The sequence below is a fragment of the Rhinopithecus bieti genome, unplaced genomic scaffold (assembly GCF_001698545.2).
Source record: "Rhinopithecus bieti isolate Rb0 unplaced genomic scaffold, ASM169854v2 scaffold_21412, whole genome shotgun sequence".
NCBI classification, from domain to species: Eukaryota; Metazoa; Chordata; class Mammalia; order Primates; family Cercopithecidae; genus Rhinopithecus; species Rhinopithecus bieti.
The window spans coordinates 936,330-955,169 of NW_016811643.1; the positions used below are offsets into that span (position 1 = coordinate 936,330).

An 18,840-nucleotide genomic window follows, 5' to 3' on the forward strand; every position below is an offset into this window, starting at 1 on the left:
TCCCCTCCCCTCCCCTGCCCTCCCCTCTCCTCTCCTCTCCTCTGATGGAGTTTTGCTGTTTGTTGCCCAGGTTAGAGTTCTCAGCCTCCCCAGTAGCTATAATTACAGGCACCCACCACCACACCTGGCCAATTTTTGTGTTTTTAGTAGAGACGGGGTTTCACCATGTTGGCCAGGCTGGTCTTCAACTCCTGACCTCAGGTGATCTGCCCACCATCGGCCTCCCGAAGTGCTGTGATTACAGGCGTGAGCCACCACGCCTGGCCAGATTTCTTTTTGTGGAGATAAAAATGTTCTGGAATTAGATAATAGTGATGGTTGCACAACTTTGTGAATATACTAAAAGCCACTGCATTGTGTACTTTAAAACGATGAACTTAATGGTGTGTGACTAATATCGCAATAAAAAATAAGACTAGTGACTGAAAATCTAGCGCCCCACCAATAATCAAAGAAATGAAAATTATAACAATGTTAATCTTAATTGTATCCATTAAAATGGTAAGTTAAAATTTTGTTAATGCATTCATATTCTGTTGATAATGTAAATTGATACAGTTGTTTTGGAGGATTTATTGGTAATATGTGTCAAATGCCTAAAAATAAACTATACTTTTTGTCTCAGAAATTATATTGTAAGAATTTATTCTAAGGATGTAATAAACATCTATTTTGATATTTATCTACATCCTTGATGATTACAATGAGATTAAAAGTGGAAAGCAACTAAAATGTTGAAAAATGAAACATTCAGTAATTTTGAAGTAATTGAAATGTTTCATAAGAAGCAGCCAATAATTTATGATATCCAGTGGCTGGGCGTGGTGGCTCATGCTTGTAATCCCAGCACTTTGGGAGGCTGAGGTGGGTGGATTGCTTGAGTTCAGGAGTTCAAGACCAGCCTGGCCCACACGGCAAAACCCCATCTCTACTAAAAATACAAAAATTAGCCAGGCCTGGTGGCACACACCTGCAATCCCAGCTAATCAGGAGGCTGAGGCAGAAGAATTGCTTGAAACTGGGAGGTGGAGGTTGCAGTGAGCTGAGATCGCACCACTGCACTCCAGCCTGGGTGACAGAGTGAGACTTCATCTCAAGAAAACAAAACAAAACAAACAAAAAATGTATAATATCCAAACGATGTCATAAAAATTATATGTTGTATAAGATTATACCATTATAATGCCATGGAAAATGTTGACACTGTATTAACTGATTAAAATGAAAATCATAAATAATATGTAAAATATAGTCCTGAATTTGTTTTTAAAAGTCTGTTTTATAAGTTAATGTTCCCATATTTATGTGCGATTATCTGTGATTTTGTTTTCTTTGGATTTTCTGTATTTAATTTTCTTTATTGAGCGTGTATTCTGTATGTAATCAGAAAATTATGTTTTCAATTTTTTTTTTAACTAATGATTTTAGCACACTGTAATTTATACTCAGAGAAATCTGTGGACTAACTTTTGGGACATTTAAAGTAAGGACTGTTCCAACAGAATATGCTGGAGGATGGGAGTTCCTACACGTCCATTAGGACCAGCAGTATAGTGGTGTGGCTATTCATCTTTTATTATAATATACCCATTTCTTGTTAGACTTGGTGACTCTGGTTGATTAGTTCATTGCTTAGAATAAGATCTTGTAGTCAATTCCTAATGTGAGTCAAGTAAACACTGTCTTTGGCTTTAATTCTAGTCAGACAGCTTGTAAGTGTGTATCACAAGTCAGAGGGGACACTAAATGGGAGAGTGTAAGTGGATTTTTGTAGATCAACCATTGTTGTGGGAAAACCTCTTCAGTTCTGCTCCTCTTGACCAGACGTGGGCCTGGGTGTGAGTCTGGAAGAGAAGAGTTCAAGCTTCTCTTGTAACGCACTGAATTTCTTACCCAAGGGAAGTTTAAATAAACTTGAACATAAACCTAGGTCTTCCACTTGGTTTAAAGCCCTTAATGAGGCATAAGATATATTGGAAAATGCTTTGTACCTATAACGTTGTTAAGAGATGTTGGCCCCATGGGGCATGCAGCTGTTAAACCAGAGTGACTCCCAGATCCACTGATGTGAGTCTCATTTTCTTGGACCTGAATCTCACCTGGGGCCTGGGAAAGCTGGGAAGGCTGGGACACAAGGAGAATAGCTCTTGGGTAGCTAGGTGAGCTGTTGCATAGATGTCTGCCAAGACTAGTTCCACAAAGAGGAGCACCTGGTGCTGCCTTGTTGGCAGGCAGTCATTTTTGTCCTACATCCTTCTGAGTAGTCTTGTGAATATGAATGTTACTTAAGCTTGAAAACTTCCCCTGGGCATTATACTTAACATCTTGGGACTCAGGTTCCTGCTCTGTAAAATGAAAATGTTGTCTACCTTAAGGGTGGTTGTAAAAAGTACAGTTACTGCACAAAGCTCCTAGAATATAATAGATATTCTATAAATGGTAGCTATTACTCTGTTTATACCATTGTATTTTAAAGGTAAAATATGCTAGATACTTCCACAATACCTATTTTACAGACTTGCGTTAGAGGATATTGGCAGGTGTTGACATTTTGAGCATTGTAATTATTGACTATGTAATTGTCTAGTTTTAACTCCATGTCATGTAATAGAAGTTAAAGTTGGCAGCATCACAATGAATAGTGATTAAAGTCTGAGTATTTAATATTCAGTTTATCTTCATACGTTCTTAGTGTAGTGGTTTACAATATTTTACATGCCTTAGAATAAATATTTAATTATAGATGTGCTAACTGAAACTTCTTGCAGTTAATGAGCTAATAAAATATCAAAATATAATGTTTATGTATCTTATTCAGCAAATATTTCTTGAATAAATACTAAGTATGAGGTATCATTCTGAGTGCCTGAGTCAGTGAACAGAACAGCCAGTATAATTTTATATTTTAAATATGTAAAACACTTAAAACATATATGTTCAAAAGTCAAATAGACTGACCCAGGGAATTCTCATTTCCATCTCTGTGTCCTTCATCTCCTCACCTGTCAGTCTCTTCAATTTCCTTCCCTTTCATTAAAGCTGTTAATAAATAACCAAGGTAATGTGAATTTCACATCTACTGTTTTCCCGTAATCCATACTGTTCTGTGCTGCCTTTTTCCTGATTCAGTGTCTCACTTATCCTTTCCTATTCAAACCTCTCCATCAAGCATCTTGGAATTATATTCAGTAGTCCTCAGTTAATCCTAACTATAGTTGAATTAAGTAGGTTGAAGTTGAAAGAAGTGTTAAATGTGGATAGTAAATATAAAAGTCAGGGCCAGGCAAGGTGGCTCATGCCTGTAATCCCAGCACTTTGGGAGGTAGAGGTGGGCAGATCACCTGAGGTCAGGAGTTCGAGACCAGCCTAGCTAACATGGGGAAACCCTATTTCTACTAAAAATACAAAAAATTAGCTGGGCATGGTGGTACGTGCCTGTAATCCTAGCTACTCGGGAGGCTAAGGAAGGAGAATTGCCTGAACCTGGGAGGCAGAGGTCAGTGAGCTGAGATCGCACCATTGCATTCCAGCGTGAGCAACAGGAGCGAAACTCCATCTCAAAGAAAAAGGAAAGTCAGTATTAATGAATCTGTGATTTAACCAGGCATGGTGGCTCACACCTATAATCCCAGCACTTTGGGAAGTATGCACCTGTAGTCCTAACTATTTGGAAGCCTGAGGTGGGAAGATTGCTTAAGTCCAAGAGTTTGAAGCTGCAGAGAACTATGATCAAACCACTGCACTCCAACCTGGGTGATAGAGCTAGACCCTGTGTCTAAAAACAAAACAATGAGATATGACTTCACACCCTCTAGGATAGCCATAATAAAAATAAAATAAAATGAATAGCATAGCATATGCCATAGCATTCTGTAGCATGCTTGTCAGTACTTTTTAATTTTTATAAAGTATATATTTTCTGTTTGATTACCAAAGTACCAAAATAAAATTTGGAAAGTACAGAAAACCTAAAGATAAATTTAAAATAACTTTACATTGTAAGAGTAAACCACTCTTACTGTAATCTTGGCATATCCTTCTAATCTTACCTATGCATATATTGCATATACATGTTTCAAAATTGTTATATACCTAAGTCCTTTTCTTTTTTCACATAAAATACATTCTGAGCTATTCCTGCCTGTGTTAGCCCATTTGCATTGCTTTAAAGAAATACATGAGGCTGGGTAATATAAAGAAAAGAGGTTTATTTTGGCTCACAGTCCTGCAGACTGTACAGAGAGCATGGTGCTGGCATCTGCTTCTGGTGAGGCCTCAGGAAGCTTACAATCATGGCAGAAGGCAAAGTGGAGGACCGCATGTCATATGGCGAGAGATGGAGCAAGAGAGGAGGGAGCTGCCAGGCTCTTTTAAACAGCCAGCTCTAGCGTGAACTCATAGAGTGAGAATGCTCTCATTACTGTGAGGACAGCAGCAAGCCATTCATGAGGGATCTGCCCCATGACACAGACAGCCCCTACTAGGCCCACCTCCAACATTGGAGATCACATTTCAACATGAGATGTTGAGGGGACAAAAAATTCAAACTGTATCACTGCCTTTACATGTTACTTGAAAATGTGGTTTTAATAACTGCATAGTATTTGATCATATTAATATGCAATTAATTTTCTTACTCTTTTTATGCTTTTATAAAGCTTTTTTTATGGTTTTTAATGAAGGTTCTTTTTTGCAAATCTTTACACACCTCTTTGATAACTTCCTTAAGATATCTTTTTTAAAAGCTGCATTCCCTGGTCAAAACAAAGATTGGTTAATACTTTTCATTTGGCTAACTGATTCAAAAGATTATCTCAATATATGTTTCTGAAAGCAGTGTATGAAAGTGCCTATCCTTGCACCCTTGTCAAAACTGTGTTTTGTATTTAAACAAATGTACATATGTGAGCAACCATCTGGATGAAGGTGAAAAATTCTTAATTTTTAATTTTTTGCTTACTAACAAATTGAACATTATTTCATGTTGTTTAAACAACTCTTCTGACTAGTAAAAATGAGGTAAAGGATAGATCAGTAAAAGAACACAACAATTAATGATAAAGTAATAAGTAATAATATATTAATAGAGTTGGAGTCTATATTTTATACTAAGCAAATTGACATCCAACATAATTTATAATTTTATAAATATAAAAATTATATAAATTATAATTTAAGTATAGTTTTTATATCCTCTTAGATACTATTTTGGACATGTGGGATTCAGTGACTGTTAGCAAAGGTTTTTGTTTGAGGCCATTCATTAATTCATAATTGAACAAATATTTGCTGTCATTCTATGTGTCATTTACTGGGGACACATAGTGGACAAGACTCATGTGGCCTCTGGTCCCTTGAAGGAGAATAAAAATATTAAAATAGCTTATTTATTTATTTTTTGACTGTCCTAAATTGTTCATTAGGTATGAATTTTGCAAACTTTACTTATATTAGTGGTAACGGTGGAGCTGGAGAGTATTGCGCTTTCTCTACGCTGCCCAGCGAGAACCACCAATAGCGTGGTGGAACTTAATGGCCCTTTCCAAGCCCATGGCTCTTTTGGCCTGTAGATGTCAGCCCACGCATCTCCTGTGCTTGTGGACTGGTTTGGTGATTCATTGGGTGTCAGGATTTCTTCTGATAGCTTTATGAAATGGATCAATGAGGATAACCTCAAAAAAATTGTGTGTGGAATCTTCACCATCCCAGTAAGAATTCAGGACTCTCAGAGCCCCACAGTGGTGTCCAGCACACTCCTCTGCAACGAACTGAAGGCTTCAGGCAAACTTTAGCTGGTTAACACCATGATGAACAGGGTTGCCGTTAGTTGCACCCTTAGGAACTGGGCGTTTTCGGCCACCACGGCGAACACGAATCCTATATATAATGTAACCTTGCTTGGCCTTGCAGCCCAGTCTGCGCACTTTATCAGGCTGAGTGGGGTGGGGAGCCCTGTGGAGAGCAGAGAGCTGGTGGTACTGCCAGCAGCTGACCCTCAGAAGAAAGCGCATGATGTGAGACTGCTTCTTTCTCCATAGCTCCTGGATGTGCGGGTATGCACCCATCTTGGCTTACCTGATGGCTACCGCCAGACAGAAAGGAAAATAACTTATTTACTGACTATTTATTGCCACATATTATACTAACCTCCTTACATATATTATTTCCTTTAATATTAAAACAATACTTGGTAACTGCATTTTAGAGACCAGCGTGTTTGTAGTCAAACCTGTTTACATCAACTAAAATACTAACATGCTTTATAAAAGGCCCTTCAGTATTGAAAGTGTGATACATTTGTGGTAAGCATAATATAAACACACAAAGCCCCATTTAGATATTGTGAGGCTTTCGACATTTAGAATCTTGGTAGTGATGAGTTTAAAAGGCTAAGGATGATGGCAAAGCTGATTCCAACTTGGGGCTGAATTTTATTTGTCCTGCTTCTATGAAATTAGACCCAAGGGTCACCTATGGTTGGCCATAAATGCCTTTTCAATTTAGATTTGCTTGCATTTTCTACACAGGCTATATAGCACTGCCGCATAAAACACTAGGGGCTCTTGCCAGAGGGGTCTGTACAAGCAGATGTTCTCGAAGAAACTCCCTGGAACGTTACTACTCGGTTATAGAAAGAGCCATCAAGGCCAGGCATGGTGGCTCACACCTGTAATCCCAACACTTGGGAGGCCAAGGTGGGAAGATCACTTGAGGTCAGGAGTTCAAGACCAGCCTGATAAACATGGTGAAACCCCATCTCTACTAAAAATACAAAAATTAGCTGAGTGTCTTGGTGGGCACCTGTAATCCCAGCTGCTTGAGAGGCTGAGGCATGGGAATCACTTGAACCCAGGAGGCAGGGATTGCAGTGAGCCTAGATTGTACCACTGTACTCCAGCCTGGGCGACAGAGCAAGACCCTGTCTCAAAAAGAAAAAAGAAAAAGAAAGAGCCATCAACTGTCTTCAAAGATTTCCTATAAGCCAGAGAATTTTCTCAGTGATCAAATTCTAACCGAGAAACTGAAATGTATTCATCAAACAGGCAGCTTTTAACATCTGAATAAATCTCTATAACTCTCTAGAGAAAATTAAGTTATAATTGTAGATACCATTAAACTGTGGAACATGGAAGTTGAAACTTAATTTTTGTTTAATAATTAAAAAGCCATTCCTTAGAAAGGTTTGTGAGGCCCAATCTGTTGCAACCACAATCTTACTGACTGGAGGGAAAATGCTTAGTTATAATTTTTAGGGGGGAATTACTGTCATGCTGCTGAGAAGTGGATCCTGTCTTTCTTGACCTTCCTTCCTTCCTGAATGTCCTCTGCTAATGTTTTTTTCTGTGATTCAGATATTGCTGAGCACAGCACAAGTTTTTGCTGGAATTGACTTTAGAATGGACATGTGAATGTTTATAATAAGGAAACAGATTCTTTTTTTCATAGGCTCTGTTCTTGAAAGATTTGATATCCTGAATAACCATATACCCCCAAAAAAGTACAGTTTGGCTACTGTATTAAAATTTGAAAATATCCCGCATTGTATGTTTAGTAGCTCAGAGGCCACTTTTATTATGTAAAGACCAAAACTTCTGTGACCCTATCCTTATTATATTGTTTTAGAAAATATTTATAATCTTAAATCAGCTTTAGAGTGCAATTCAAAAACCATTTTAAAACCTAATGAATTTATTAAGAAAACAAAAAATCAAAATGATAAATTAGTCTTGGATTAGCTTAATAACAAATTTTTTCAATAGTTTAGAACTGAACTATTCTGTTAATGAAAACTGTGACTAATGTAATTCTGAAGGACTTTCAAGACAGGTTCCTTTCCACTGTTTCTGTAGAATACAAGTAAAAGAATGATGAAAATTGACCCTCTCCGGACAAACCTATAGAGACTTCCACTACTTGCTAGAAGATGCCTAAGCTTCTCCATCTGGTGAGATGCTATGATCCACTCGCCTCTCATTCTTTCAGGAAAAGGACACCCTGCAAATCCCTGACTTGTTTTGCTGACTGTGGGCATACCTAGACACCAGCAAGGAAGAGAACAGAAGGCAAATTCTCCCCAAACCGGCTACTGCTTTGAACACCTTTAACTATCCTAGACCCTTCTTGTCTCAATCTTTGAAACTTTCTCAGTTCTTCCAGCTATGCCAGGTTTCTTGAACTTCTGCTAATAGCCTTGTCTAATAGTCTCAACTGGCTGACATAAAATTCAAGTATAAATCTTGGAATTCAAACTCGAGAATCACTTGAACCCAGGAGACAGAGGTTGCAGTAAGCCGAGATCGCGCCATTGCACTCCAGTCTGGGCAACAAGAGCAAAACTCCATCTCAAAAAAAAAAAAAAAAAACTCCTTCATAATCTGGATAATCTGGATAATACTGCCCCAGTCTTACCTTCAGCACTCTTCATTTGTTTACTGCAGGTAACTAAATTCTGCCATTGAGGGTGCTGGGGATGTATTTTCCTACCTGGAATGCTTTCCTCCTATCTCAATTCGTGCCATACTCATTAGACATACTCCTTAGAGACATACTCCCTGAAAACTCCAGCCAGTATTATTCTGTTGTTTCCCTTAACATTCAGACATAACACTTACTTTTATTTTAAATTATATTAACAACTACGTTATTCTTTAATTGTTTCACTATTTTATGTTCTGTATTTCCCATGATGCCTAGCATAATTGGTTGCACTCAGACATTATTTCCTATAAAAAATCATTTTTAAACCCTCATGTTTGTCTAGGTGCCTCTCTTCTAGCACCCTGTATAATTGAAATTATCCTGTGTTACATTTTTGTTTCCAATGCTTGCCCAGGTTCTCATGGTTATGTATTCAAAAGCACATAGACAGAGTTAATGCTTAGCATAGTTCTTGGCACAGAGTAGGTTCTAAAACATATTTTNTCAAACTGAATTTTGAATATAATTATTATTGTGCTTATCATAAGGTTTTTTTGTCATAATATCCTGAGTTGCATAGATAAGGCAGGTGCAAAGAAATTTAGCTGTCAGGCTGGGTGCTGTGGCTCATACCTGTAGTCCTAGAACTTTGAGAGGCCAAGGCAGGCGTTGAGCTTAGAAGTTCAAGACCAGCTTGGGCAGCATGGTGAAACCTCGTCTTTAAAAAAATAAGATAAGGCCAGGCTCAGTGGCTCACACCTATAATCCCAGCACTTTGGGAGGCCGAGGCAGGCGGATCACAAGGTGAAGCGATTGAGACCATCCTGGCCAACATGGTGAAACCCCATCTCTACAAAAAATACAAAAATTAGCTGGGCATGGTGGCACGCACCTGTAGTCCCAGCTACTCGGGAGGCTGAGGCAGGAGAATCACTTGAACCCAGGACGCGGAGGTTGCAGTGAGCCAAGATGGCGCCACTGCACTCCAGCCTGGCAACAGAGCAAGACTCCATCTCAAAAAAAAATAATAAAATAAATTAAAAAAGAAATTTAGCTGTCATTTGTGAGTATACCATACATGTGAGATTGTTCCAGTTAGAGGCTGTCTTGTAAAGGATCACGCCATGTTTAGTGCAACTGCCAGTTGTTATTTTAGAAGAGAGCAATGGAAACATCTGAAGAGATCAGATCTTGCCTTTCCGTTAATGGTCCCATATGTCCACGAAATGTATATTAACTCTTCCCTAAAATGTCAATGTGTAAGGAATACTTGAATTGGCCAGCATCAGAGATATTGTTTCCTGAACTAACACTAAGGCTTTATATTTCTTTGTGCTAAATGCTTTCTGTCAGTTCAATACTTTGATGTCAAAAATGCACACAAAAGAGACCATTTAAATAACATGGCCAAAAGATGAATATAGGAAAATTCTTAGACTAAACTGAAATGTCAAGAATTCTTTTATTTGCAGCAGTCCTATTTACTGTCTAATATATACATTTTTCTGATTTAGATACCTAAATATCTAAACTTCTATTTTAGTTTCCCCAAAAGCCTTAAGAGTTCTTTCATCAAGCCTTTGGTCCTCTGGCTCTATCTTCCTCCAGCTATGCAACTGTGTTCATATTCTGTTCTTTATCAGGACCACCGCTAAGGAAGAACTCCTCTTTGCTATCGGATGGCATGGTTGGAGAGCAGAAATCTGCTATTTAAATGTTTAATTTTCAACAAGATTATAAAGCATGTAAAGAAATGGGAATATATAGCCCATACATAGGAAAAAAAGGAGACAAGGGAAACTGTCCCAAGGAAGTCCATACATTGGACTTACTAGACAAAGATTTTAAATTGCCTATTTTTAATATATATCAAAGAGCTAAGGAAACCATGTCTGAAGAACTGAAGGAAAGTATGAGAATGATATCTCACCAAATAAAGAATATCATCAAGGAGATACAAATTATGAAAAGGAATCAAATGGAAATTCTGGAGTTAAAAATACAATAACTGAAATAAAGATATACTACAAGTGTTCAGCAGCAAAGTTAAGTTGGCAGAAGGGAGAATCTGAATTTAAAGGTCAGTCAATTGAGATTCTTTTTTAAAAATTTTTATTTCTTTTCTAAATTAGAGATGGAGTCTTGCTATGTTGACCAGGCTGGTCTCCAACTCCTGGCCTCAAGCAAGCCTCCGATCTTGGCCTTCCAAAGTACTGGGATTACAGGCATGAGCCGTGGCGCCTGGTCGAGATTCTTTAGTTTGATAAAATCACACTGATAATTCCCAGGCAACCATGCCAAATTATCTAGTAAAAGAAACAAGGGAATTAAAATGGTACATAGAAAATACTGATTTAACAGACCTCTTAAGAAGATACTATGTTTTAATTATTTTATAGTTAAGGTAACAGACTTAGAGCATTTCTACTGCTCAAGTACATAATAGAGTCAGACTCAAAAACCAAGTCTGTCACCAAAATTCCTTACTATAGCCTTACAAGGGAGACAGATGAAATTCTCTGGTAGAGTATAGAAATGGTTAAGCCCTACTATTTTAATAACCACCATTTACACATACCATACCATACTCTTATGATTCTGTCAGATAAGGAATGGAAAGCTCAAGAATAGTCAGTGTCTTCCCAGAGTGATGGTTGCTAGTGAGTGGTAGAACTGGGGTTTGAATGAAAGTATATGTGGTTCAAGGTTTTCTACTGCCCATGCTGTTTTGAGATGGCAACCTAAATATTATGTGGTTTTAGCACACTCACAACTAGGTGAGCATAAGCAGTACAACAGACCTTTTTCAGGCATCTGACTTACCTTGCATGCTAGTAGTAGTGCAAGAGGATAACACAAACTTTACAGAAAAACAGCATTGAAATTTTCCTTTCCTGGTTTTGTAATTTACAAACATAAACTTCCTTATTTGTTTCCTCTTTCACAGAACCTGAAGTAACCTAAAGTAACTCAGTGCTTTTAAATAAAACAACCACATATAAAAACAACCACATAAAAAATTAGGTGATATGTTTCTGATTTTACTTTATATCAATTGACAAATTCAACTACATATTAAGATATTTACAGTAACGTAAATACAGCCCAGTACTTGTTTTGATTTCTTTAAATTTGTAAAAAGCTCCTTTCCTTTTAAAACCTGATAGGGTGTAGCATTGGGGTCCTCTGAAAAGATAAACAAAAGCAAAGAGGCAAAATCAGCTGTTTCTTCCAATATCAGCAAAGAAAGACTGTAAATTTCAAAATGATTTAATTTAAAGAAACTCCATTTAATCAAATCATCTTCATTATATCCTTGACTTTTACCAAAGCTATTTTAGAAATGCCCATTGCTCTCAGAAAAGAAGAGTTTGTTTTTCTAGGCTGCATTAAGGAAACTCAAGGGATTTCAGCATAACTTTATTGCTAAAGAATTTGTGCCCTTCCTGGATCTAAATAAGGAGGGGACTGTTTAAAGTTCTTCCTTTAGGGGAAATTACATCAAATGCTTAGGAAAATGACCCATTTTCCCTCCTAATTCATCATAATCTTCTTCTTCAAACAAGTTCTGGGACATTTACACTTTACTGTAAAATAAATGTTCGGTGGAGCATTCCAGATTTCTAAGTTTCTGAATTTGTCCTTAGAATATTCTTTTTTTTTTTTTCTTCACTATTTTGAGTATTTAACATTACGAGTTTGGGAGTTGGGGTTCCGAACTCAACTAATTTTAGGGATCAAGTAGGTCAAATGAATAGAGGGCAGAGGTAATGTGTAAGGGACTGTGTGGCCTAATTGCTACCTGGAAAGAACGTGGCTGCTTAAAAGCATTCAAATTCAATTGTTTAAAAACATTGCTGAGTCATTAAAACATATGGCTGGTCAAAGGTCCCATGGTTTCTCAGTTTCTCAATTATTACAGAATTATTCCCCTAGAAATTTGTATCAAATAGTCAAAAAGTTTGGCTATTTTTTTAAAGTATATTTGGATAAATTACCTACCAAGTTTTTGCATATTGGAGACCACCAAGGAGTTCATACTGCCGGATTAACTCACATTTATATAAACCTTGAAAGAATGCTTATCCTGCCATTTCTGAGCATACATATGTGAATTCTATCATTGATTAAGAAATTTACAGCCAAGGGCAGCAGCTCATGCCTATGATCCCAGCACTTTGGGAGGCCGAGGCAAGTGGATTACCTGAGGTCAGGAGTTTGAGACCAGCCTGGCCAACATAGTGAACCCTCGTCTCTACTTTAAAAAATACAAAAATTGGCCAGGTATGGTGGTGTGCACCTGTGATCCCAGCTACTCGGGAGGCTGAGCCAGGAGAATCTCTTGAACCTGGGAGGTGGAGGTTGTAGTGAGCCGAGATAGTGCCACTGCACACCAGCCTGGGCGACAGAGTAAGACTCTGTCTCACAAACAAACAAACAGACAAAAAAGCGTGGCTCTTCACACAGGTCTCTTTGAATTGAAATTTGTGCATATCTGTTCACTTAAACAAACAAGTGTACTATAAGAACATTCTTGTGCTTTGCTCATTTAAATGTAAAATGCTAGACAAGATACAGATGCATCTTCATCATACGTGCCCTTCTCAAGCTGTTATTGTTATGATACTTTTATGATTTGTTGTAAGCTTTAAATAGCTATGTTTTTTTTTTTTTTTTTTTTTTTTTGAGACAGCGTCTTACTCTGTTGCCCAGGCTGGAGTGCAGTGGCGTGATCATGGCTCACTGCAGCCTCAACCTCCCGGGCTCAGACAGTCCTCCTACCTCAGCCTCCTGAATAGCTGGGACTACAGCCACATACCACCACACCTGGCTAATTTTTGTATTCTTTGTAGAGATGGAGTCTTGCTATGTTGCCCAAGTTAGTCTTGAACTCCTGGGCTCAAGTGATACACCCACCTAAGCCTCCAAAAGTGTTGGAATTACAGGCATGAGCCACTGTACCCGGCAATAAATAGTTTTTACTTTACTTTAAATGTGTAAGAAATGTATGCAACTTTTGGGTTGTATTTGCAATTCAGCTTTGACATGAAAATTGTCTACTTTAAGCTTTGAGATCTATTTAACTGAAGAGAACCAGGAATAGTAAGGCAAGCAATTGAATTATTATTACTTGCAATTAATTGTCCATGTGAGTCAACTTTTTTTCCTTACAATGCAACCAAAAGACACAATTTGGATATGGCTAATATAAGTTGGGTATCATTTATTACTCTTTAGTAAAAAGTCTTTTGATTGCAAATAACAATGACCCAATCAAAGTAGCTTAGGCAAAACAGAGGAATTTGTTGGCTCAGGCAACCAAATCACAGAAAGGATGAGATGGTGCTTGCTCAAGAACTGCCCAATTCAAGAACACTGTCCCTGTCCTCTGTCCACCATTCCCATCTTCACTTTGCCAGATTTCTCATCACTGCTTTTCTCTGTGAGTTGGTTTAATTCTTTCCCACTACAGATAGGCACTATCTGCTTGCTAGGAAGAATAACCATTTGGCGGGAAGGAGAGGCCATTTTGGACTAATCTTTCAGCCTCTATCCCAGGGATGACCTAATTTAGGTCAAGGGACCACCTCCACCCAGTAATTAGGGGCAGAGGACAGTGGTTTGAGGTTCTGTCTTGCATATCTGCCTACCCTGCAAGTTTATCCCTGAGGTCAGGAGAGCAGGATCTGTTGCTAGAAGAAAGAAGGCTTACAAGGTTATATATATTTTATGTCTTGGAATTCCACATAAAAAGATCCACTACTGAAAATATTTGAAAATTACTGAATTAGAGTTTTGTGAAATCAGTTACTCCTTGAACTTGTATACAATTTTATAAATGTTAGGTAATATCATTAGATTTCTCAGTCATGGGGCTCAAGTATAGGTTTATTCATTTTTTGTAATCATGTGAATTCCGATTGGTGTTATTTATTGAACAGATATTTATTGAGCTCTACCAGTATGCCAAACTCTATACTCAACACAGAAGATGGAATGGAAAACAGACCTGATGCCTCCCTTTATGGAACTTAAACAAAAAGAGGAACTTTTGTTTGTTTATGGAACTTAAACAAACAAATATCACCAACATGAGGTTGTATGCTATGATCAGGAGTTATGAAGCAAAAAGACAACAGAGATATCCAAGTAGATGATTAAGTGAAGATACTAAGACTGATAAGAGTGAGCCAGACCACAGGAGAGAAAGCAGAGAGTAGTCAAGGCAGAAAAAAAGGCTGTGTGAAAGCTCAGAGGCAAAAAAGGAATATTGGAGAAGCCAAAAACTGTGCATTGTAGAGAAAGTGTAATAGGGAAGGAGAATGGGGAGTGAGTAATAAGTGAAGAAGCTGAAGAGGTATGCCAAGTTCAGATAATGTGGTCCATAATGATTTTTTAAAAAGCCTTTTCCTAGATGTGATGGGTAGCCAGTGAACAGTGTAGAGCAGTCAAGTAAAACACACAATTTAGAAAAATCCTCCTAGCTGCAGTGTGGAAATTAGTTGGTAAGAGGGAGAGTTGGATGCACGGCAACAGGAGATTGCTGCAATAATCGGGATGAGACAGGATGACCAGAGGGGAGTAGCTGTGGAGATCAGGAGGAGGGGTTGGGTTTGATTAATATTTAAGAAGTGGAATCAGTAAGATTTGGTAATTAACAGTATGTGGGGGATAAGACAGAGGGAAAAGTAAATCTTGACTTCCAGGTTTCTGCCACAGGCAGGCAAGTGAATAGTGGCATCATACACTGAGGAACCCAAAAAGAAAAACAGGTGGAAAAGAGAATGATTCAGTCTAAGAGGCAGTTTGATGCACAGGTTTGAAAGTCAGAGGAGGGAAGTAGTGTCTAGTCAAAATATAAGTCAGTCTGATAAAAACTTAAAACAACAACAATGAAACAAGAACATTGACCCAGAATGCTATTGCAAGATCTTGTGAAGAATATAGGCATAGCCACCTGATCTTGTCTGTCTGTGCAATTCTATTTGATAGCTGTTTGTTGGATACCGTTACGCAAGATGTAAGAAGAGGTTTTTGTTTTTTTGAGACAGAGTCTTGCTCTGTCACCCAGACTAGAGTGCAGTGGTGCAATCTCAGCTCAGTGCAAGCTCCACCTCCCCTCCCGGGTTCAAGCAATTCTCCTAACTCAACCTCCCAAGTAGCTGGGATTACAGGTGCCTGCCACTGCGCCTGGCTAATTTTTGCATTTTTAGTAGAGATGGGGTTTCACCATCTTGGCCAGGCTGGTCTCGAGCTCCTGACCTCGTGATCCACCCGCCTCGGCCTCCAGAAGTGCTGGGATTACGGGCGTGAGCCACCATGCGTGGCCAGAAGATTTTAAAATAAGAAAATTTTAATTGTTTTTTAAATTATTTATTTATGTATATTATTTATTATTTTTTATTTTATTTTTTTTTTTGAGACGAAGTCTCCGCTCTGTCCCCCCCCCCAGGCCTTGGAGTGCAGTGGGCGGATCTCAGCCTCACTGCAAGCTCCGCCCTCCCCGGGTTTACGCCATTCTCCTGCCTCAGCCTCCTGAGTAGCTGGGACCTGCAGGCGCCCCGCCACCTATCGCACCGCTAGTTTTTGTATTTTTTTTTTTTAGTAGAGAACGGGGTTTCACCATGGTTAGCCAGGATGGTCCTCGATCTCCTGACCTCGTGATCCGCCCGTCTCGGCCTCCCAAAAAGTGCTGGGATTACAGAGCTTGAGCCAACGCAGCCCGGCAAATTTTTTATTTTATTTAAAAAAAAAAAAATTTAAGGCCGGGCATGGTGGCTCACACCTATAGTCCCAGCACCTTAGGAGGCTGAGGCAGATGGATCACTTGAGGGCTAGAGCTTGAGACCAGCCTGACCCATGAACATGGTGAAACCTCATCTCTACTAAAAAATAAATAAATAAATAATTTAAAAAATAAATAAATTAGTTGTGCATGGTGGTGCAAGCCTATAATACCAGCTATTCAGGAGGCTGAGACAGGAGAATCACTTGAATCTGGGAGGCAGAGGTTGCAGTGAGCCCTGATTGCACTACTGCACTCCAGTCTAGGCGACACAGCAAGACTCCCTTTCAAAAAAAAAAAATTAATTTTTGTGGGTACATAGTAGGTGTGTATATATATATATATGTATTTGTGAGGCACATTAGATGTTTTGATACAGGCATGCAGTGTGAAATAAGCACATCATGGGGAGTGGGGTATCCATCCCCTCAAGCATTTGTCACTTGAGTTACAATCAAATTACACTCTTAAGTTATTTTAAAATGTACAATTATGATTGACTATAGTCACCCTATTATGCTATCAAATAGTAGGTCTTATTCTATTTTTTCGTACCCTTTAGTCATCCCTCCCTCCTCCTCAACCCCTGCTACCCTTTAAAAATTAAAAAGTTGTGTCAGTCTGAATAGTTACATTTTGTTGTTTTGTTTTTGAGACAGAGTCTCGCTCTCTCACCCAGGCTGGAGTGCAGTGGCACGATCTTGGCTTACTGTAGCCTCCCTCCCAGGTTCTAACAATTCTCATGCGTCAGCCTCCCAAATAGTTGGGACTATGGATGGGCACCACCACGCCCAGCTAATTCTTGTATTGTAGAGATAGGGTTTTAACTTGTTGGTGAAGCTGGTCACAAACTCCTGTCCTCAGGTGATCCGCCTGATCCCAAAGTGCTGGGATTACAGGTGTGAGCCACCACGCCCAGCCAATGACATTGTTGAAGTTAAAGAAAATACAGAGGTGAACCTCTAAATTAAAAATGTTTTATTTGGAAAACAAGAATTGCATTTTGGGACGTGCACACAGATTGGGTGATCTTCATTATGTCCAAAGAACAAAGAGAAGGTTGGCACTAGTAAAGTTTTGGGGAGCTGGCAAGCTCTGATTGGTGAGTGACAGAAGTGGGTAGTTAGTCTTAGAGTCACAGCAGATTGTTTCAGTAGCTATTAGATAGTACTGGTTTCAGGTTACCACAGGCAGTTTCAGCAGTGGGCTTGTGGAGAATTACATTCATGAAGCAACATTATATGCCCTAAGTGCTTTTTTCTCCTGGCCTCTCAATTGATTTAGTTGGATATGACAAGAATGACCCAATTTTTATAATCAACTTTCACAACGTATTATTTTTTCATCATAATAAAGGTGACCCAGTTAAGATAAATGCCTCATTCTCTACTTCACTCTCAAAATGTTTCTTTGGTACTTTCCCTCTTATACAACTGGGGTCTGCTTTTGTAGCTCAGACCCTTCTCAGTTTGATTCATTTCAATAATCATTTATTAGAGGCCTTCTCTGCTAAGGATAGGATAAAGGGAAGAAAGTGCTGCCTGTTCTTAAGGAATTAAGGGTCTTTTGGGAAAATCTGACATGTGTATAAACGGTTTTAATATAGTGTTTTAAATATTATGATGGGGAGTTTGTAAAAAGCGTTTTCAAGCTCTTTGGTTCTATTTTGTGACTATTTTATTCTAATCATTGGCTTTTTAATCAAATTGCATATAAATATTTATGCAATCTGCCTTCTAATCACAAACCATGTTGAGACAGTACTATCTAGAATTGCTTTGAACTCCATCTCTAGATGCCGTCATTGGTTCAGACAATTGCAGTTTAAGGCAGGGGGCTGGAGCAAATCATAGGGTTTTCATCCACTTCCTGTGCTTTGAATTCTAACTGTTTCCTAATTTTTGTATCTCCTGCATTAACTCTATGCACACTAGCAGTAATCCACCCAGACCAGAAGGCCTCCAGCTATCTTACCCACCAGAAAATGAGTTCATGTGCAGGTTAATGAATATCACAGCCTTGCAAAGGTGGTAATTAAAATTCAGGGAATTCTGGGTGTTGAATAGCTGAAAAAGATATTTTAAGATTAATCTCCATTGAAAAAGGTTTCTGATCACTTGGGCCTCCTCTCACCTACTTAAATAAGATTCAATCCATGATTTGCAATAATACCCATATAGCACATAGAAGAATATTGTGAGAACATGAAGGAAGAGCTAGTTGAGTCAGTTTTGTAAAGCACTGGGAACTCGGTAAGCCATTAGTAAACGTTAGTTGCCTGTGTTAACCATCGTTATTATTATCATTTAAGTATTTAAGTGGAAGAGAATGGGGGAAGGACATTCTAGGCCAAGAGAGTAACTTCATTGGAAACATGAAAGTGAATGTCATTTTCCAAAATGACTCAGTATAGTTGGGATGTAGAGTATAATGCAGAGAACAGTGATGAGAGATGGTGCTAATGAGAGAGAGTTATGTTGGGACCATATTGTAAAGAATCTTCAATGCCTACTGAAGAATTTCTACTTTGCAAAATATACAGTGGGAGCCACTGAAAAAAATTTTGTGGAATTTTTTCCCTAATATGATATTCAGGTTTTCTTTATGCTTTTTTATGAAAAATTTCCAACATACAC

At 38.5% G+C, this 18,840-nt stretch overlaps 1 protein-coding gene and 1 pseudogene across 1 annotated transcript in view; one reads left to right on the plus strand and one right to left on the minus strand.

Moving 5' to 3' along the window:
- Positions 1-18,840, plus strand: part of FCHSD2 (FCH and double SH3 domains 2) — a 320,741-nt gene that overhangs the window by 209,909 nt on the left and 91,992 nt on the right. The window lies entirely within an intron of this gene.
- Positions 5,446-6,065, minus strand: LOC108543748 (60S ribosomal protein L15 pseudogene; annotated as a pseudogene).